Source organism: Kogia breviceps, chromosome 9 (genome assembly GCF_026419965.1).
Source record: "Kogia breviceps isolate mKogBre1 chromosome 9, mKogBre1 haplotype 1, whole genome shotgun sequence".
Lineage (NCBI taxonomy): Eukaryota > Metazoa > Chordata > Mammalia > Artiodactyla > Physeteridae > Kogia > Kogia breviceps.
The window spans coordinates 25,334,326-25,357,686 of record NC_081318.1 but is presented as its reverse complement, the minus strand read 5'-3'; the positions used below and the strand labels follow the sequence as shown (position 1 = coordinate 25,357,686).

The 23,361-nt window shown below is 38.7% G+C and overlaps 1 protein-coding gene across 5 annotated transcripts in view; it reads right to left on the bottom strand.

Moving 5' to 3' along the window:
• Window positions 1-23,361, bottom strand: part of GRM8 (glutamate metabotropic receptor 8) — a 785,529-nt gene that overhangs the window by 126,805 nt on the left and 635,363 nt on the right. The window lies entirely within an intron of this gene.

Genomic DNA, 23,361 nt, shown 5'->3' with positions numbered 1-23,361 from the left:
AAACAATAACTCTCTTCAAAAAGTCAAGTCAAAACCACAATTAGGGCCATTCAGAAATAAAAAATAATGAGAATGCTACATACAGCATTCTGTACTTAGAAGAAAAATTTTTATTCTTCAATGTTTTATTATAAAATAAGAAATAATAAAAATAAACAAAATTAGTATTCAACTCTAGAAGCTAGGCAAAAAATAACAGCATAAAACTAAGAAAAGTAGAGGGGAAATTAAGCATAATAAAAGCACACAATAATGACTTAGGAGACAGAATAATGGTTAATTAATTTACAACAGCATCAAAGAACAGCTTTTATGGAATAGCCAATAAAATTTACAGATAGCTGGCAAGTCTAAATTGGAAAAAAAGGATAAAACTCAAATACACAGCCTTAATTCTGAGAGTATAGATATAACTATAGATACCAAAAAAGGGGAGAGAAATAAGAAAATCTTATTTAGTATGTAATAATATAGCATATAATACAATGTAATACGGTACTATATTGCTTTATAAATATACCCTGACTCGCAGATCTTGAAAATAGTCTGTGACAGTTGTATTCTTTAGCTGGTGTATTCTTCCTCTTCTTTCTCTCTTGACCAATCCTTTAGAAACAATGTCTTATGCCCTCTGCACCACGATCCCTGTGCAAACTAGCTTTTGCAATGTACTCAACTTAAATATTATGTGAGAAAAGCATCTGCGTTCAAATCCAATGACCTCTCCTCAGTCCATCTCTTTTTTGAAACCCTCCTTTCTTGACATCTCGAACCCTATCACTATTCTTTCTCTCCTACTGTCATGAATGCTGGTTCTCTCTTCTTTGCTGGGATTAACTCTTTATCCTTAATGTTTTCTGACTTCTCTTCTCTATCAGACATCCCAACTATTCCCTGGCTTCAAACATCGTTGCCCTACTTCAATCCTGATCTTATTAGCTGCCTGCTATCACAACATTTCCAATGGCCTACTGACCAAGCACCATGAGACAGAACCAAAGTATGAGAAATAAAGCTCATCATGTCTAAAAATGTATTTGTCATCTGACCTAAGGAGTTTACTCCTTGAATTCTCTAATTTTGTCCAATCAAATTTCATAGCCAGTATCAGCCACTATATACATCTTTTTCTTTTATCCATCCAATGTTTTGTCCAGCCCTACTGCAGTCATTTATCATAATGCCATCCCTTGACCACCATAAAGGGCTTGCAACTGGCTGTTCTTTCTCTTCTAATCCATCTTTCACATACAAATCAGGGCTGAATAAAAATACCCTGAACATCCTCTTTTACTCGTTCCCTTCCCTGATAGAAAATTACAATTATTTCTCAATGATACAAAGAAAAAAAAAAACAATAAAAATTGGTAACCTAACTTTAAGCCCTCAGACCCTCTGCCCCAATCTGCCTTTCAGGTGTTACATAAAATGCCCATTCAGGAATTATATGCCTTGCTCAGTTTTTGAACTCATTTTTCTGTAATATGTATTTTGGCTTTCTTTCTTTATTTACTCCTGTTTTGTCTCTGCCTAGAAAAACATGTTTTCATTTTTGGCTTCCAAAATACTACTATTCAGCTTTGTATGTAAGGAGCTTGGAAGTTGCAACTCCATCCTAACAAGTAAAGAGGTGAACAGATTGAGAGATCAACAACAGTTCTAAGATCCCTAAAAGAAGTGAGGACACAGGGAGTATCGCTTCGCCCAAGAACGGAGAGACAAAAAAGCGAATAGGGGGAGTCAGAGTTTGCAAGAGGAGATTCCCTAGCAGGAACCACCATAGAAGCCAGTAGTAGGGTAGGAAAACCCGAACTGTAGTTGTTGGAGGCTCAGTGTGGACAACTCTAAGAGTTAGAACTACAGTGGAACCCAGTCACAGGGGACCTCACAACTTGTGGCATTTATTCCCAGGAGCTCGACTAGGTTCTCACAATAAATATCAGAGAAACACTTATGAATTCACAGTTCAGAGGCATAGGCTCGTTAAAAGACCTAGATCTAATCACAAAGTTACATATACAACACTTCCCCTCTCCCCACTTTACCACCACAATAATAATGCCTTTGTAGAGGAGTTCTTTTACCCAACACATGTATTCAACTACCAAGAAAAAATCACTAGACACAGCAAAAGCCAAAAAACACAACTCAGAGAGACAGAGCAAGTGTAAGAACCAGCCATGAGAGGGATTTTGAAATTGTCAGATTCAACATCAGGTTTTGGAATCAGATCAGAGTTTAAACTCTGTTTTATAACTTACTAAAAGTATTTCTCTGAGTTTCAGTTTTCCCATCTGTGAAAATAGGTCAGTAATACCTTACTTTAAATGATTTTTTGAGGACTCAGTGGATGAGTCCATACAAATGTCCTATAACAGGGTAAGTCTGATAGCACAGTAAGCATCGTACCCAACCACCGCCACCGACCCCCTCCTCTTCACTTATCTACTTCCTCTACCTGTCATCGTGACTGCTGCTATTTCTCTTCCCAAACTAACACCTGACATCTCCCCTACTTGCTGCTTGAATGAGATACTCTATTTTCTATTTCCTACTCTAAAATACCTATAATAGACAACATATAAATTATTTAGGGAAAAAACCCAAATGTTCTCTTCTCTGTATAAAATTATTTTCCAGAAAAGGTATAGCTCTGGTATATCATTGCTATAGTTTCATTACTGTGTGATTGACATACTCTATGTGCTGTTTTCTTTTTGGTGATAGTAAATAAGCACAACAATATTTTTACTTAATACTGAATGGCTTCTATTATTCAGAGATCTCTGTATGCCTGTTAAGCTGGTGATGTAGCTCTAAAAAATATCCTTTCTGTCATTTCAAAAATGGATGTGGAATATTAAAATGTTACCATGTACTCCCTGAAACAATATTTCATTTGACCAAAACCAATTCTGAAAGAGTGAATTTATCACATGAACGAATGAATGAATCTCAGTGAAGTACTTTGCTTTCCACAGATAGACTGTGTCTTTCTCCCAAAGCCCGATATGAACTCTCTAATACATCCACTCCAACCTAGTAATCCGGACTCAGACTCAAGAATACCCCAAAATTTTGAAGACAAAAATCAAAACATGTTAATTTTTTTTTTGTTTTTTTGCGGTACGCGGGCCTCTCCCGTTGCGGAGCACAGGCTCCGGACGCGCAGGCTCAGCGGCCATGGCTCACGGGCCCAGCCGCTCCGCGGCATGCGGGATCTTCCCGGACGGGGGCACGAACCTGCGCCCCCTGCATCGGCAGGCGGACTCTCAACCACTGCGCCACCAGGGAAGTCCTGAAGTTAAGTTTCTGGAGAGACCACTAAAGAATAAATCAAACAAAAGAATGGCATGGGAGAAAAGAACGAGAAAAAGACAAAGCACATTGGTATAGCATAAGCTAAAAATAGATTTCTGCTTTTAAAAGAAAATCAGGATACAACATCTAATTCAAATTTGTTTATGAGTGTTTCTTTTCTGATGTTTTCAGTCTTCCTCTTTATAGTCCTATGTGTTATTTTCCAAGGCACTAAACTATGTAACTTTGTTTATAGTAGTTTAAGAACAACACGGTTAATATTTGACATTCTTAAACAATTCTCTATTTCTTGTTTGGAGAATAATAGAATAAATGTAAGATGTAAGAAGAGAAGAATAAATTGAAAAGAATAAATTGAAGAAAAGAATAAATTGAAACTTGAGATTTCAATTTGTGGACATAGATTGCTCTTATTTTCAGAAGAACATCATGAAAGTGAAGAATGTCTTGCCTACAACTCAGAATGAAGGGGTGAGAGCAGTTAGAATAAATTATGGTCCCCACACTCAAGGAAACACTTAAAAACAAAACAAAAAACATAAACAAAATTATTTAGAACAGAAAGACCAGTAGAACAACACAGATGCAATTTATCTTCTTGATAGATTCATGGGAAGCTTAATCTGGTCCATGTGAATAGGGGAGACTAAGCTACAGTTTACAGCCTAATCCCATGATACCATGCCACGCTGCACACAGGGTACCACAACTAGATGTGAAGAAGCAAAGTACGCAAATGACGAAAAGATCTCCAGATGAATTGCTCAGGCAAGAGATGCTCTGCATAGCTTGGATTAAGAGCTCAGCAGAATCCAGCAGGGTCTGTCTAGATTTCCCTTACTTTACTACTACCAGCTTACAAAATGCAGGGAACAGCTCTGAACCAGAATCCCTGTCTTGTCACACATAAACTACTCTGTGGGACTGTATCCATTAATTATTGGAAATAAGGTATCACAAACTTGCTCTATTCCATAATCTTGTCAACTGCTCAAATGACTGATTTATTGTTTATATGTACAATTGTTTTTCTAAGTATTAGAATTGATTACTGTACTGACTTCAAGGCAAATCATTTATTCTGAGAGTTTCGGATATTGGATACTTCAGATTATTAAATGAAGGCTCTACTAGCATTTTGTTACTGTTGTTCAGCTTTTATAGCTTTGTTTTGTTTTTATGTTTGATGCTTGTTTATCCGTATGGCTGTAAATGCCCAGATAATTTTTTCCTCCAAGTGTAAAGTAAGGATGGAATACAAATGGTCTCAGAATGGATTCCACTTTGAACACCGCATTTGAATCCTCTCTGCTTAAAATTTGGTAATTCCCATGAAACGTAATTTTATTTGCTGTAAAAGGACATGCCAAGGAAAAGTCTATCTCAGAATACGAAAATAAAGTACAATGGCTCCATCTACAAAACACCAAACACATCTGGCTGAAAAGTGAACCTACTCTCATCTCTGAAATACCAAAAAAACCAGCTTGTGCTTTCCTGTCCTTACTTTCCCAAATAACAAATTATTTTGAGGTTAGGTACATACAGTTGAAGAAATATCCCACTTTGTCTAAAGTTACTTGAGAGAGAGACAAAACACTTTGTATCCATGAAATAAAATTGCTCAGGAAAGCAGAGACATGTTTCAATAATTTCAGTTTTCAAAGTCAGGCAAACAGTTAAAAATAAAGTTCTTGTTTTGTGTTTCAGATTGGCACCTATATTGTCAAACTTCAAAATAGGGCTCTGGGATGACAATACAGCTAGAGTTATAATGGAGAAGCAGTTCTCTTAAAAAAAAAAAAAAAAAAAAAAGGGTACATGCTTTTACAAATTTTAGTTAGAAGCCTTTCCTCATTTTCAGAGGGAAACTCCAGCCTTGCAAGCATCAATTATGCTTGAGACTATTTTAAAAAAAAGATACAAAAAAAGACTATAAATGAAATGTGCTTTTTGTTCCAAAAATATATTTTGCCTCTAAAGAGAGTGTTATTTCTGTTGCATTGTCCTTAGTTTCTTTCTCTAATAACGTATAAATGCCAAGCCTTCTTCATTGGTATCTTTATTTATTATTTTTTTAAAATTTATTTATTTTTGGCTTCATTGAGTCTTTGTAGTGCACAGGCTTCTCATTGTGGTGGCTTCTCTTGTTGCAGCGCACGGGCTCTAGGGAGCAGGCTCAGTAGTTGTGGCTCCTGAGCTCTAGAATGCAGGCTCAGTAGTTGTGGCGCACGGGCTTAATTGCTCTGCAGCATGTGGGATCTTCCCGGACCAGGGATTGAACCCATGTCCCCTGCATCGGCAGGCAGATTCTTAACCACTGCACCACCAGGGAAGTCTCTGTAGGATAATTTTAAGAAGAAAACTTTGCAATCTTAAGACAGGACCAAGGCAGCTGTACTAGAGTGAGACTGGGTAATATTCAGGATCCAGTGCTACAAGGACAGAAAATAAGTATAAAAACTAACATTTGTGACAAAGCCAGGCTCAGATGCCCTATTGCCACTTAGTGAAGAGGGCCTAGTCCTGATGCAAGGCAGCCTTCTTTGTGTTTTGTCAGAGCAAATCGTGGTGTGTAAGTGCTGTGAGTAACTTGCACTGCGCACAAGGGAATGGGCCGCAGATAGCTGGAAAAGCAAAATAAGTCCAGTGCTGATCTTGAAGGAAGTAGCAGTTACAAGTAATTCCAACACTCATTGAAGAACTTTAACAAGATTCAACCTCCATCTCAGTTACTGTTATGCTGGATAATTCTTGAATGGATCAAGTTGTCTTGTGACTCAGTTCCTTCTAAAATGCCATTTACATGGCCTAACGACATATAATGAGACAAGGCAGGGTGTGTGTGTGTGTTTAGAATCAGAACTAAAAAATGCTCAATTGATTTGATGAATTCTCCCAACTGTACAGGATTATCTGAGGATAAATTGGGACTTGCAGGGCCACACATGGTATGAATGTAAACCATTATTTTGAATTGGATCTGAAAATTCCAATCTTATTTTTCCCTGTTGTGTAGGCTCAGTGTACGAGTAGTGAGTGTAATGCCTCTGCAAGTGACATGTGTATCCATTTGCAATTGGATATATTAGATTTTCTCTTTGAAATTCTCTTCAATCACTCTCCGATCTTGAAGAGCAGCATCTGTAACTGCGTCAACAGACATGATCATTTTATGATCTGAGGAAGCTGGAGCAACAAATGCAATGCCACTTGAGATCTAACCCAAAGATAGAAAGCTGCATTGTCAGAGGAGAAGGCTAATCTCTACTTATGTATCAGCAGCATCACATATCCTATGCTGCCTTTATTTCATTTTATTTAAAGGCACCCCTGCACTTCTGTTTCAGATGAAAGAACATAAAAATGTTGGACAGTGAACTTTTCAAACCAATATAATTTTTAGTCTATATTAGTGATTATGTAAATCATTGATTTTTTTAAAAGATTTATTTATTATTTATTCATTTTATTTATTTTTGGCTGCATCAGGTCTTAGTTGCTGCACGTAGGGTCTTTGTTGAGGCATGTGAGATCTTTTGTTGCAGTGTGCGGGCTTCTCTCTAGTTGTGACACACAGGTTTTCTCTTCTCTAGTTGTGGCGCATGGGATCCAGGGCACGTGGGCTCTGTAATTGTGGCACGCAGGTTCCAGAGCACATGGGCTCTGTAGTTTGCAGCACGCAGGCTCTAGTTGAGGCTCGCGAGCTCAGTAGTTGTGGCACACAGGCTTAGTTGCCCCGCAGCATGTGGGATTTTAGTTCTCTGACCAGGGATCAAATCCATGTCCCCTGCATTGTAAGGCAGATTCTTTACCACTGGACCACCAGGGAAGTCCCTAAATCACTGATTTTTAACTAGAAGTCAAGTTATTAGCAAGGCTTCTAATTTAATGAATTGCTAATATTCCATCTTGTTTAAACAACCCAGAAATAACATTGATCTATTTGATGGAAAGGTAACAAGGAATAGAGAAAAATTATGTAAAAATTACTATATTCTTGGTTCATAAATTTTAGAAAGACGTTTGTTTACATCTTGAGATTTTGAACAGCAGGAGGAAATGCTTTTAGTCAGCCTTCCACTATTACTTATAAATTAGTCAATAAATAAGTAGAAATCTCTGCATAGAAATGAAATGAACCAGCAAAATACCAAAGAGTACAATGTAAAAAACAAAACAAAACAAAAACAAAAACAAAAAACACCACAGATAAAATTTACTGGTCAATATATGTCCTTTTTGGTTAAGAACACAGTGTGATGAGTAGTTAGATCTGATATGGTAAATAGATTACTTTCTATAATAGGCTTCCTGATGAAGACCAAAAATACTCTAAAGAAGCAATAATTCTGCAAGTACCATTTTAAAGTATTAGCATTCCAGTTTTGGAGATAGGATTAAACAATTCTGGGATTGATGGCATTTAGGAATAGGATGAGGAAGGTACAGCTATTCAATGAAGATCGATAAAATGTGCATTTACTAAGTTGGCTAAATAGGAACATTAACAAAATACACTAATGAGTGACAATCTTGTGTTTAATTTAATTACAGTAGTAGTCTGTGAAGTTATGTGAGCTTCTCCAAGTCCTCTCCTTAATGTGAGTTGTAAGAAAATGGAGTTTCAATACCAGAAGTCAACTTTATATAAAACTTTTGCTGGCTAACATTTTATATAGGAGTATTTGGGAATGAAACTTTTGATAAAGAGAAACGGGAAAAGATTAAATTTATGTTAAAGGTATCACCAAGGGCTTCCCTGGTGGCGCAGTGGTTGAGAATCTGCCTGCTAACGCAGAGGACATGGGTTCAGGCCCAGGTCTGGGAGTATCCCACATGCCGCAGAGCAACTGGGCCCGTGAGCCACAACTACTGAGCCTGTGCATCTGGAGCCTCTGCTCCACAACAAGAGAGGCCACGATAGTGAAGAGGCCCGCGCACGGCGATGAAGAGTGGCCCCCGCTTGCCACAACTAGAGAAAGCCCTCACACACAGATGGAGACCCAACACAGCCAAAAATAAATATAAAAATAAATAAATAGGGCTTCCCTGGTGGCGCAGTGGTTGAGAGTCCGCCTGCCGATGCAGGGGACACGGGTTCGTGCCCCGGTCTGGGAAGATCCCACATGCTGCGGAGCGGCTGGGCCCGTGAGCCATGGCTGCTGAGCCTGCGCGTCTGGAGCCTGTCCTCCGCAACGGGACAGGCCACAACAGTGAGAGGCCCGCGTACCGATAAATAAATAAGTAAGTAAGTAAGTAAATACATACATAAATAAAAAGATAACTAAAAAAAAAAAAACAAAAAAAAACCAGGTGTCACCAAGACTCAGTCATTTTCTTATGGCAAAAGGAATGTGCTCACTTCCAATTTTTCTTGAACTACTTACCATGGGTGACTAGTAATGACTGGTTAGCCTTCTAATCTGTTTTTTGAGTCTTAATTGACCAGGGTGTCCTGGTATGAGGGATATTTACTGTATTGAGTTAAATCCAAATAAATCTAATACCAAGTGTTTAATGATGAAGAAATACTGTTAATGTAAACTACATAAGCAGTTTCAATGTGGCACATAATTTAAAAATCTAAATTAGGAGTTGAAATTTAGGTATAACTTACCTTAAAAATAAACAAGAGCTTTAACTAAGTGAGCTCTAAATGTCAAAAAGATGGCTAAAACAAAGAATTAATAAAGGAATGTATGGTTAAGTAAGTGGCTAACAATTATTATTCAAAATGTTTCAGTACAACAGACTCACAGACTTAGAGAATGAACTTAAGGTTACTGGGGGGAAGGAAGGGGGCAGGGATAGACTGGGAGTCTGGGATTGAAATGTACACACCACTATGTGTAAAACAGATAACCAACAAGGATGTACTGTAAAATAAATAAATAAATAAATATTTTTTAAAGTAAAAAAAAAACCTCTGTACTTCCCATTGTACAGTATCTGGATATGATGTTTTTAAGCTTTAAAGTCCATTACAATGAATGTGGCAATCACTTAGCCCTCTTGGTACTTGTGTGTACTTCCCTTTGTTATATTGCAAGGCATTCAACCCTGAAGAATCCACAGACATTCGAACCTGATGAATCCATAGGCATTATAATCCACCCTCAGTTAATTAGGACATCAATGGCATTTAAAAATTCTTGATATTCTGAACCATTCTTAAGTCCCCCGTTTATATTATCAGACCTGCTGCTTGCCCTATGAAGCTAAGACAAGCATATTTTGCCAGCAACACTCATTGCTTCTCATGTTGCCCCTGAAAATACTAAGAAATCATAATGTAACAGAATGCTGAGTGGGACTTTTTCCTTGACCCTGAAATCTAAGTAGAAACCCAAAGGTCTAAGAAGAGCTGCCCCCAAACTGCTTGGATTTACATTCTAGCAAGGAGTCAGTGAGCTATCCTGATGGCCAAACAATATGCTTTAGAAGCTCCCCACTTCGAGGATGCATCCCCCCATCCCACCCTCACCCCCACCTCTCATCCACATATGGAGAAAATTGATGGGGAGGGCATCCATCTGATGCTCACCAGCCTTATTAGAAGGGCGATATTCATGGTAGAGGCTACTTACTGGTTTCCTTCCTCATAATGAGGACTCTCCAACCAAACCACTAGCAGAGACCACTGATATCTGCACGAAAAGATGTTCTGGGTGGATGTTAGCTGTGCAGAACCTACAGGTATACTTGGGGCTACCGTTAGAGAGAAGGATGGTGAGATCATTGTTAAGAATCTTCTGATATATGTCCTCGCATGTATGAGGCTTTATGTCAACAGAGAGAGTGCATATTGCTAGAGAGTTCTCAAACCTGGAGACTTGCTACAGGAGCCTGAACCAATGGGACAAAACATGACAACAGTAAAGTGCCTCATACAGTCCAAAGTTAAAAGCGTGATGATTATGGTTATATTTAGGGATTGTGGGTGGCTTCCAGTTCCTTGGAGATGGGAAAGAGGGTTTAGTAGTAGTTCATATGGCTCCACCTTTATGTGAAAAACACAGAAGTTAGATAACAGGCAGGTACTGTATGTAGTCTTTTCTAGCAGCTTGAGTCAAGCAATGAGACATCTCCCCTAGTCAAAGAGCTCTGATTGGAGATTTTGATCAATAGAAAGGGCCAAGGGATAGTATGGCTGCTGTTTTCTGAAGGGTTTCTCATCAAAGGAGATTGTGAGGATGAAGCTGAACTCAATACAAAGAGATCAAACCAACTACTGATTTGGAAACCACCTGTCAGTCATGGTCACCAGCAGGTGGCGCTAGACTGAGCCAGAGTGAGGCCAAAGATACTTCCCCACTACTCACAAGCCTCCAGATGAACTCAGTCTCACCTATTGCTCCTTCCTGCCCCCATCCAGCCGGAGAGAGAGGGAAATGAGATATTTAAAAAGAGAGCACCAGCCCTGGATACCTCCCCCCACCCATCTCCGCCCACAATCCCTCACTCACACTTCAGTTGCCCAAAATAACAGCTCTAGTTGCACTGGGGGTGCAAGGGGTAGAGTTTTGAATAGGATATGTGAGACTGCATGCCTAAATGATGCTGGATTCATTTTGATAGCCAAAAAAATTATCAGAAAGCTATGGAATCTGCACTCAACTTTTCTAAAGAACAGGAAAAGTAAGCAAGGTGTTATTTTTTATTTATTTATTTTAGGCAAGAAGTAGATTTATTAATATAGGACACTTGTAAGAGATGCAAGCGGGCACGCAAGGGAGCTCTGACTATATAATTTTATAGTTAAAGGAAAGGGGGAGGGGAAAAGATCACCTTCTTCGAGTAGACATGAGGCTTACATCACTAGTTCCTCTCCCTATGAGGTCAAACTAGGATTATCAATAGAAAGATGGTGACATTTTTCTTCCACCTAATGGCCTGGGGCATATCTCGTGCTTTTATTTATGGCTTTATAGTTAAGCAAGGCGGCTTCCTTCCACAATGTTCCAATAGCTTTCTTGAGTGATCATTAACTTACAGTGGTCTCCCAAAGTTTCCTAGGTTTCCCTCTCTATGTATAGTCCCCTATTGGGACTTCTACAACTACCTGTATAACTATCCTATTCTATCCCTATCAGGAAAGACACTATGTCTCACTAGGGAATGCTTCCCCTGCCTGGTATTATAAGACAGGGCACATAAATCTGCTGCTCAGGAAATAGTAATTAAACATACTAAAGGAAACCAATAGGGTTACCTGAACCCACACAGTATAAAATAAAAACTGGGGGCTAATATTCAGGGGCTAATAAAAGCAATAATGGAGGGTATTTTTTTCTTTTTTTGCCCCTAAGGTAAATTGCTAGGCCCACTCAGAAAGAGGGCCTTTGTTGTATGCCTTGCACAAACTTTTGAAAAGCATGATAAATTGAACCCTAAAGTTCTAAACCATAGAACTCTTGATATCCAGTTTAAATGGAAATCTTCCCTCTCTCTCCCTTTTTTTTCCTGATATAAAAAAAAGCAAATTAAAGAAAATGTAGCTGGGACTTCCCTGGTGGTGCAGTGGTTAAGAATCCGCCTGCCGATGCAGGGGACACAGGTTTGATTCCTGGTCCAGGAAGATCCCACATGCTACGAAGCAACTAAGCCCATAAGCCACAACTACTGAGCCTGTGCTCTAGAGCCCATGTGCCGCAACTACTGAGGCCTGTGAGCCTAGAGCCCATGCTCCACAACAAGAGAAGCCACCGCACTGAGAAGCCCACGCACCACAACGAAGAGAAGCCCCTGCTTGCCACAACTAGAGAAAGCCCACCTGCTGCAACGAAGACCCAACATAGCCAAAAAAAAGAAAAGAAAAGAAAAAGAATGATATTATCCCATTTGATTCTTACTAGAATAAAAAAAAGATGAGAGCTGGAATAAGAAATGTTTTCTTTAGGGAGTTCCCTGGTAGCCTAGTGGTTGGGATTTGGTGCTTTCATTGTGGAGGCCCGGGTTTGATCCCTGGTTGAGGAACCATCCTGCATGCCACGCAGGATGGCCAAAATACAAAAACAAATAAATTAATACAAATTAAAAGAAAACAAGAAAAAAATAGAAATTAAGAAAAAACGGTTTAAAAAAGCTTTTTAAAAAAATGTTTCCTTTAGCATGGCAGGTCACCATATGCATAGGGGGGAGAAGCTCTTTTTTGCCTTTCAGCTGGGGAACAGCTCCTAGAGAATGCAAAAAGAGTTGCTCTTCCAGGCCAAGCGAGTTTATTCCTATTTTTAAAAAGGTTTAACGTTAGAAAATCCTTGATTAGTATTTAATACGTTTATAGGTTAGAGGAGAAAAATATGCATCTGCAAAAAAAATAAATAAACCCAGTGAAGACGTACATATTATCCAATGCCCGTTTCAAAGAGTAGATTGAAAGATAAAATACTGGACTTCTCAACTGCAATCAGTTGGACTTACTGCCTCCATTCCCTTATTTATTTATTCACGAATTTTTCTTCCAGTTTTGTTGAGATATCGTTGACATGCAGCACTGAAAAAATTCAAGGTGTACAGCATAATGATTTGACTTACATACATCATGAAGTGATTATCACAGTAAGTTTAGTGAAAGTCTATCAACTCATATAGATACAAAATTAAATAGAAAATTTTTTTTTTCCTGTGGTGAGAACCTGTAGGATTTACTCTCTTAAAAACTAACATGTAGGGGCAGAGTCAAGATGGCGGACTAGGGGGACGTGGAATCTGGGTCTCCGCACAACTAGGGCACCTACCAGGCACCAGAGGGGGACCCCGGACACCTAAGGGGACGGGAGGCACACCCAGCGCCCGGGTAGGACGTGGGGCGTGGGGGGAGTGAAGGCGGAGGAGAAGTGGAGGCAGGATGGGACTGGCGTCCCTGAGGGGCGGCTGGGGGAGGGGAAGGGATCCCACGCCGGAAGGGGGAAACTGGGGAACCACTGGAAGGGCAGAGGATCAAAAGGGAGGGTGGCCAGGTTTTCCCTGCCCACTTGGGCCCCCAGGAACCCGCTGAGATACCTGGCTTATCCTCTGCCCACCTAGACCCCCCTCCAGCCATGCGGGTCCTGAGGGAGTGGGAGGGAGAGAGGGGGAGCAAAAGTAAAGGCCGGACCTCCAGGACTGGCACCCCTGAGGGGTGGCTGGGGGAGGGGAGGTGTTCCGACACCCGGCGGGACCCACCCACGGTTAGGGGTCTAAAGGGGATGGGGGAGACCTTGGGGGAGACCGTCGGGGGGGGGCACGGAGGAATGGAAGTGAACGCGGCCAATGCTTTCCCTGTCCACTTAGGCACCAGGGAGTCTGTTGGGCTCCTGGGCCTAATTCTCTGCCCTCGGAGCCTCCTTCCTGCCGCCCAGAGCCCGAGCCCCGCCCCCATACCCCACCCTGGGCCCTACCTCTACACTCGGAAACCCCCTCTGAGACCCCCTCCAACTGCACTGGGCCGAAACCCCACCCACACAGCCTCACCCAGGGCCCTACCTCCAAACTCCAGAACTCCCCACTCCAGGGGCCCTCCTTTGGACGTGCTCACAATGTTTTATTTATTCCCCCTTTAAATTAAACTTATTTAATAAGCCATGTATCATAGCAATGAAGGAAGAAATTTGGCTGTTGTTTTAGGTGAGACTGAGGGTCTCAAAATTGGAACGAAGAACAGATCAGATATGAGTAGAAGGTGAAAAAGGAGGGAAGCTTCTAAACTTTGTGTCGTCTCTTGACTCAGACCTTTCCATGAATTCATTACTCTGTTTAAAGTTTTGTGAACTTCATGATATCAAATACATTCACATTTACATTGACAGTAAAGAGAAAAGGTATATTAAAAAATAGACTATTTCTAGATGATTCATTTTTTTTTAATTTTAAAATTCTTTTCTATTAACATAGGTGATTCAAAGCTGATGTCAATCTTAAAAGACAAACAATTTAGGATTATCTGATTGGCTGGCAAAATATACATTTCTCTGGTTTACACTCCTCCACAAAAAACTGCATGGCCTTCCCTCTCTGTCTCTTGTCTCACTGCAGACTATTATTTTAATTTCACATAATCTCAAATTTTAGAAGACTCTAAAGACGGCAGAACTTGGGGTAAATTATCAGTCTCCTAAATTTATTTGCAGATCATCATTTGTTGTCTGCTATAAATTATTATTAAAATGTACAATGCTTTCCGTTATTTCAGTTAATAACGTCTACCCTAAAGTTAAAAATGTCAACCAGGTTAAAAAAAATACATGGAACTATTCTTCCATAGGATTTTTATAACATGAAAATTAAATTTTAAAAAGGGTGACACTGGAGTCTCTGGTGGCTTCAATATCAGGACAACTGTTTGTAGCTCTTTAATCAGTTGGAAATCATGACAAAAGTCATGACTAGCTAGTATGAAACAGGCTAAGTAAATGTAAAATCACTATCAAGGCTGATAGTATTGAAAGGGAAATCAAGAAGTAAGAGCAAATCAAGGCTTGTAATCCCTGAATAGAAACCAGAGAAAAATGTCTTTGCAAATTCACTGCTAAACATTAATGTCCAGCCCCATACTCATGATTCTTCGAAACTTCACACTATCATACTTCTTAAAATCATCTTTTAAAATTTACTCCCCCAAAGTCTAGCTGCTGCAAAAGAACACACGAAAGAGTCACAAGTATCTAATAAGGAAAATGTTATTTCTTCTCTCAAAACAGTGGGCCATCAAAGACAGAGGAGTTTCTTAATCTAGTTTTGTTTTGTGTCTTTTTTTTTTTAACATCTTTTTTGGAGTATAATTGCTTTACAATGGTGTGTTAGTTTCTGCTTTATAACAAGGTGAATCAGCTATACATATACATATATCCCCATATCTCCTCCCTCTTGTGTCTCCCTCCCACCCCTCTAGGTGGTCACAAAGCACCGAGCTGATCTAGGGGTAGGACAGAAATAAAGACACAGACGTAGAGAATGGACTTGAGGACACGGGGAGGGGGAACGGTAAGCTGGGACGAAGTGAAAGAGTGGCGTGGACGTATATATACTACCAAATGTAAAATAGATAGCTAGTGGGAAGCAGCCACACAGCACAGGGAGATCAGCTCGGTGCTTTGCCTTGTGTCTTAACATAACATAGTCAAAAGCAAATGTGTCCCCGATTTGCTCCCTACAATGAAGCTGGCAAAAGTGCCAAGTAGATATTGTTTGCAAAGACGTACTTTCCAACTTGGATATTTACAACCATGACAGGCTCCAAGTAGAGAAATTTCTGTTCCGAGATATACTGAACTTCCTCAAAAGGAAACAAAAATGCTGAAACAAGTTTAAAATTGTATTCTTCTTTCAAGAAGAAAGGGACACTTTGAATTCAGATCAGAGCTGCCAATCAAATCCTGACAGACCAGTACTTCTCAGATAGTATTAACATTTGTCACCAAAATTTGAATGAAATCAGGTGGAGAACTCACAAGGAGGAAGAATTTCTTAGCTAGTGTCGGTCAGCTCTGCTGTGACCGTGAGGATGGAAGGGGCCAAGTGGTTTCTCCTGGTAATGTGTATAAAGTGTGTCTTCCACACCCCCCAACAACATAAGTTATCCCCAAATGCAGTCTCTTCCATTTAGAAAAGAAAATCTACTCTATTATTGGCTGCAAAGTGTTAGGACTCTAAGCTGAATACAGAAAGGCAAATTACAGGCACACAAATCAATCCCAGGTCTGCCAGTTTTTCAATCTAAACAATATCAATCTTAGAAGTTATCCTTTTTCAAATTCCAGTCCTTAAATATACTTAGAGTTTTCAATCAGAGCTCCAAGAACAACCTACTCCCATAGGACAAAATCTTCTCTCTCTACAGTCACCTGAAGTGTGAGTTTATTGCATATTCACTTGGATTTCAAGAGCAGAACATTCCGATTCTCCCCTTAACCCTTCCCTGGCTCTAGACTGCATCACATTTTCCCAATCTCCTGGGTTCCTAAAGTAACTTGATATTACTTTTGGTTGCTATTGGCTTTTTCTCCCTAGCTGCTTCTTTCTCATCTAATTTCTTCTCAATTAGTACTTTGCTACATGTCACTTTTTTACATCACATATTCATATTTTCTGGCCTTCAGTCATTTTATATTTGATTTCAGTTCACCTGCACTCCCTCACTGGGACACCATATAGAATAGTGTTGGACAAAAAAATTCTTGCATCAGTAAGCATGGAGTCCTAGACATCTATCAGATAGGATATTTCTTGAATTATAACTTCAGGGCTCAAAGCATGGAGCTACTACAGCTGTAATAGCCAACTTCATTGTATGAATATAAAATAAACTAGAAATTAGAAATTCAAAGTATCTCCTATACTCCTAGGAAGCAACCTGCCCACTGAGAAGGACTAGAAAGCTCTGAATAAGTTTTTGTAAGTGGTAACAATTATTAATTTAGTTTAGAGCTATACCTATTACCCATATATTGGAAGGTTGAACAGCTCGTGAAAAATACCTTTCTTTACCACTGATGTTAAATTATAAAGCTATTAAAAACTTAAGGAGCTTGGGAGATTGGGATTGACATATATACACTAATATGTATAAAATAGATAACTAATAAGAACCTGTTGTATAAAATAAATAAATAAAATAATTTTTAAAAAGTAAGGAGCTTTCTCTGACATTCACCCCAACAACTCCCACCCATAAGACTTACCATGACAACACTTCCTTTTTACCAGGATGTGAAAAAGCAAAAACACAATCCAGAACTCTTCCTGGAAAGTCAGTGTCCAGTTAATTCCTATATTCATTCATAAATATCCCAACAAAATCTTGCCTTAAGAACATATATTTGGAATGTTGGCAGCATAAGTTATGGCTGGATTCTGTCTGCCACTTCTTTTCTAAATCTAATAATGTACAAAAGTAATAGGCAATTTCCCCCTTCACAAGTGAGATAACATTTCATGAGGTTACTTTCAAAACCACATTGACACTGCTGATCTAGGTTGGGTAGTGGGCTCATGAATTTGCTGGCCATCCCTTCAGGACCCCTCTGTAGGAAAAGTCTAGATGTGTAAGAAAGAATAAAGACATTAGAGACTATGGAATTACACAAAATGCAAAGGGAGTTGGAACCAATAGACAAGATTTTTAATAAATGCCAGAAAAATAGAAAACAGAGGCTCATAGATTGATAGATAAAAATAAATGGAAAATTCATAACCTAAAATATATTGCTAGGGACTTCAAAGGAAACCAGTTTGCCCAAAACGAACCCCATGGAGATACAACACCCAGAGACAACAAGTAATTTGAATTTTATGAACTTTAAATGATATGAAAACATTGTGCTGAAAGAGTAGATATGCAGGATCACTGATGGATGGGACATCCATCCCGCTCAATTGTCATTTACCGCCAGGCCTCCATTCTGAATGGTCCCTCATTTCTTAAGATATTTGTTATCTTAGGAGGTAAGGTTAAAAAGCTAATTGCTAATCTGCAGTATATAAAGGAATGTCCTACGCTGTCTCAATTTAGTGAATTCACTCAATACTAATTTTTTTAAAGTAATATATACAGTAATCTGAAGCCAAATAGTAGATTATCATCCCAAACCATTATATTAATCTCAGAGTAGTAGCTAAAGTTTCCTTCCAGATCTGGTATAGTATTCCAGGGACAACCACAGACAACATCTAGTCATCTAGAAATTTCTATAAAATTTTCACATTGTAAAACACTGAAATTTTCACTCTAACCTACATTCTAGGTGATGATGCACTCCAATAAAACACTAGGTGTGACACTTTACACTGAAATACTATAACCACAGAAAACTCACTGCCTCATGACACTACAGCATAGTGACTAAATATCCAAATAATAATTTGGAAGCAACTTAAATATCCATTGAAGTTTCTCAGTAATTCCAAAGGATGAATCTCTATGTAACCCATCTAACCAAGCACAATTTCTTAAAATCATTTGCATCCCTCTTGAACAAGCTTTCCTCCATGGATGGTCTCTTGATCTCAAGCATTCATTTCTCTCTCTCTTTCTCTGTACATTTTGCTATTTGCAGCTACCTGAAAGACTCTCTCTTTCTTCTTTCTTCCCTCTCAAAATCTCCCACCTCAAAATCTCCTACCAAACCAGCCCACGCTCCTTTCTCTATGCTCATTCTGACCTGCTAGATATATTCATTTCTTTCTCTGATCCTTTCAGTGTAAATCAGTCAAGCTTATTTCAATGATTCCTGATTCTCCCTTCATTCATAGACCTGATTATGGACAACAAAAGATGTTTCTCCTTAAAGAGAAAACTAGACATACTGTTTCTGTTACATATAAACAGCAATATCATCATAAAGGGTTGCTTTGAAGCTAAAAGAAATGATGTATTTGCATATATTCCTGACATAGGAATAATTTTTTGGTTAAAGAAATAAAAGTAGTGAGATGGGAAGGAGGACACAGTTTGGCCAGAATCCTGCATCCCTTTGGGTACAGCCTCTCAATCCCGCTCCTACTGAGCATGCTGTAGAAAGAATGGGAATAAGAGAAAGGAGAAGGAGAAGGGATGGCAGAGAAGAGATGGGTGGTTGGTATGAGGAAGGAGCAACTGGTGTGGAGAGGAATACAGCTTGGCTTAGTGTGTCTCCTGCTCCATGGGTCAAGCGGTATATGTGCCAGGTGGTGAGGAGGGCAGAGGAAGCCACAGAGCTCCAAAACATTGCTCATTTCTCTTCTTCAACATTTAGAGAATCCAATCCGTTTGGGGGCAGCAGCAGATGACTGCCACGCTCTAGAGGTGCCCTCTTGAATGGTGAGGGCTCCGGTTATCAAAAGCAGCTATCTTTTATATGCCAATAAATATAGCCTACTAAAAGGCTGCAAAAAGACACATTCGTGGAAAGTTACCATTTTTAATTTGGAGCTTTCATTTAGTTATCTAATTTTTCTAGTATTTGATTTTATATATCAGCTATAGGACAATTATTAAACTTAAAGAAAAAATACATATTATCTCTTCCCATCTCAACTTACCCAGGAGACGAATGGTCAAGTGACAATTCTAGGAGAGGATTTTTCAGATTCAACCCACATTTACTGAGAACCTACTCTTTGTGCCAATTATATATAGTACCAGAATTTTCCATGGGCATTCTTATGTGAGGTGGGTATGAAAAGTTATTTTTTTAAGGGAAGGTAAAAGATTTCACTTCACACACACACACATACACACACAGACACACACACACAAGGTGCAAAAATCAGAGGAAACTAAATACTAGAAGTTCAGTTCTGTAGAAATGTATGCAAATCCAATTCTGACTAATTTTATACTTACCTCAATATATGTCAGAACTTCTCCCAAATGGGAAAATGACAAAGTTGAGATTTTTTTATTTTGTTTTGTTTTGTTTTTAAATGTGATTTTGTGTGGCTGTTATTCTCTACACAAAATGATTATGGCCCTCACAAATAATAGCTAGCTAACAATTCTATAGCATTTTGAAGCTTACAAAGTATTTTCACATACAAAACTCTTGATCTTTAAGAAGATTCTGTAAAATAGAAGCCAGTATATAATAGGAAGCTTCAATTCCTAGTTGAGAAAAGATTTCAGAGCTGTAACTGTGCTGACTGGTGTCAGCCTCTCTTCTGGAGCAGTGACATTTTAATAAGCTTATGGCAGGCAGTGGACATTATAACAAGGCTTCGCTCAGATACTGGCAGAAGGTGTCACCACTGGCCAACTAGTTTTATGGAGTTTTTATGGGAATGGCAAAGTAGTTGGTATTCAAGGAAAAGAAATTTTTCTTGCCTGTTTTCTGGGGCACACCAAGAGTGTCTATAACTTGTCAGCTGAACTACAAGCTCAGCCCTGATAGCTTCTGAAATTGTTCATTAAATCATTCACTTACATATACAAAATTATGGCACTTAAAGGATTACAGAAGATTGATTTAAACATTAAGCTATCTAACAGTGCTCTGTTATTAACCAGTATTATAGAAATGGTTCTTAAATGAACTTTGAATTGTTGTTATCTCTACCTCAAAATTCCCTAAATTCCTTAAATGAGGTCAGTTAAGTTCAAGAAAATGCTGCAGAATAGACTGAGGTGTTTTGTAAAAAGAAAACTTGCTTGTCCCATTTGAAGAACTAAGTTGTGTTTAGGATAAAGGATTTTGTTTTTCTGTAAATAAGCTGTAAGTTAAAGGCATGCCTAATCACTAATAATTTAAATGGCCAAGCGGCACTGTTAAATTATGATTGTCTCTGAAAGCCAACTTTTTAATAGACTGATGGCAGGTAATCTTCCTAATGCCCAGTGGTCCGCAGGTCATTTCTTTACAGGGACTGATGCTAGTTATAGAATGATATCCACACTCAATGCTGAGATCCAAATTCCAAAATTCAGTTTTTGATGAGATCTTTTGTGATTTCCTTCCCATTTCCCTCTGTTCTTCATGAAAATGCTGAGACTCCCTCTCTCTGCATCTGTGCAATCTCCTCCTTACCCTTGCTATGCCAGGCCATCATGCCCATTGTTCAGAACATTCAAGATCCATCTAGCTTAAATGTGACTTCCTCCTTGAAGCTCTCTTCTATAGCAAGCTTTTTCCTAAAATCTCTTCTGCCTTCTCATCTACTAAAGAGTCATCATGAGCTCCACCTTTCCTGGTTCCCATAACCAACCGTTCACCAACTTCTTGATTCTACTTCTTTAGTATTCCTAAAAGCAGGCACACTGGAGTAGCATATATATGCCTGTGAATTTCACCTATGTTTCCACTAGCCAAGTGAACTTAAATAAGTAACTTATTGTTAATCTTAGCTTCCTCTTCTATAAAATGGCCACTCTAAGAGTATCTAACTCACAGGGATATGACAAAGATTAAATGAGTTAATAAATGTAACTTAGGTGGAAGATTCAACGTAAGCCAACATTTTTCACAGTAAGTTTCAAGGAATATTAGTTCCACAAAATGTTCTTCAAATAAAAAAGGATTCATGGTTAAATCAATTTATTAAACATTACATTCAGTGCCCATTTCTCAGTCAGCCATGGTGTACATTAGTATATTAATGGGTCTCCAAATTCTTGCAGGAAAACAAAACAAAACAAAAACAGTTGTCCTAACATTCCCTAAGCTTTTTTAACCAGAGGGCCTTTGTGTACATATGTAGCAGCTATTTAAAATTCTGCAGAACCAGTGTTCTGAGGAAGGCATTTGAAAAAATGCTGACTTGGACAAGAGCCACAATTATCATTTTGGAAGTTATTTCAGCCTCAGGTTTCCAACAGTTTTTGAAGTTTATTTTTTTTTTTTGTAAAAGAGACTACTATCTCCTAATGTTCAGAGTTATCATAAACTCTCAGAAAAAGGAACCAAACTGTCCTGTGAGAAGCTGTGTCATAAGGGTAGTAGAACGGTATGAACTTTCTAAAGCCAATTATTTCTTAACAATCTCTTAAAAGTTATGAAAAAAGTTCTGTTTTTCATGCAATGCCCAGTAATCGCTCAGCCAGCCCGTAACAGACGCAAAACTTCATCTCAGGAGAGAAGTTTTACATATAAATGTGTAAAAATCCGATAAAGAGTGGAAAGAACTCTGGGGAGATTCAGGAAGTGGATAAGCTCATGCCTGTGATGAAGGCGGACTTGAGATGAGATCACAGTGCCTGAGTTCCGATACCTCTACCTCTGACTATAAAACTATTGATTGTACATGAGGTAAGAGGGCAATAAATGCTGCAGCCTGATTGCCTCAATGTCACAGGCTGAATGCAACCCAATTTTTGATGGCACAGCAGGAATTCTGAAATCATCTTATTTTTCTCTTTTTATAGGACAAAAAATAAGCCAAGCTCACATTTATTGCTCATATGCGGCCTTTTCTTCTCTACCATGACATCCCCTAATTCTTCACAAACATAGGACTTAACCCTCCTTTTAGAGATAAACTAGCATTTCTCAAATCACATTAGTCATTTCTACTTAGCCATGTTTGGATTCAGTCTAACTAACAGAATCAACTTAGCTCCCCTATAGCAGATGCCTGTTTTTTAAAGTATATTATAAAAACATGCAGCTGGGAGAGCAAAAGAAAACTAATATCATATCTATTTTGAACAATTTTTACATTTCTATTAAAACCAAGGTAGCAAAATACCTAAGTTGTCTTTATTAACCTCTCCCATTTTGGTTTTAGTTTTCATAGGGTATGAGTAGCCATGCTACTTTAAAATAAATATCCCAAATTGAAAAAAAAAAAAAAAAATCACATACGGAAGCTCTCTGTTCAGTGAGGTTTACACCATAGGATCACTTCTGTATAGTTGAATGATGGAGGGCTTAAACTTTTAAATCTAAAAAACAAGTAAACAAAAACAGGAAAATACATCCAACATAACTCTCACTATCTGAAGTATCCAATTTGAGAATAATAGATCTGGAAGAAATTTTAGTAAATAACTACATTAAATTCCTAATTTTATAAACATGGAACTTGAGGCTCCAAATATTAAGTAATAAAGCACAACCCTATCTCAGGATGAATGAGAGGTCAGGGTAAAAACAAGTCTCCTAGTTTCCAGTGACACTTTCCACACCATGCAGAACCTCCTAGGGTCTGCCCTCCAAGTCCATGTGTGCCCTGAACAACGTGATATCACACCCCTGTCAAACACTTTATGGAGACCATTTATAAAAATTGGCTGATTCCTTGATAAACTAGTTTAAGGATAGGATAATTAAGGGATGTAATTCACAGTTGCCAAGCTTAAAGTGGGTTCCTGCTAGGAGATTTATAGAGCATATGCCAACTGCAGTGTCCCTGCAGGTTCCCTTTAAAAATTTTACAAATTTTAGATCAGTAGTCTCAAAGATCTTATAGTGGCTTAATCTAGAAATCATGTCTGAATTTTGGAATCTTAAAAACATGGCCTGAAGGCAGAAAAATGCATGTACCAACAGATCTGACAGCTACAAAAGCAGTCAAATGAGAACTAGATAGAGCAAAGCCTAGCAGAGTGTCAGAACAACTTAAGAAATACAAGATAGGGATGACTTTGAG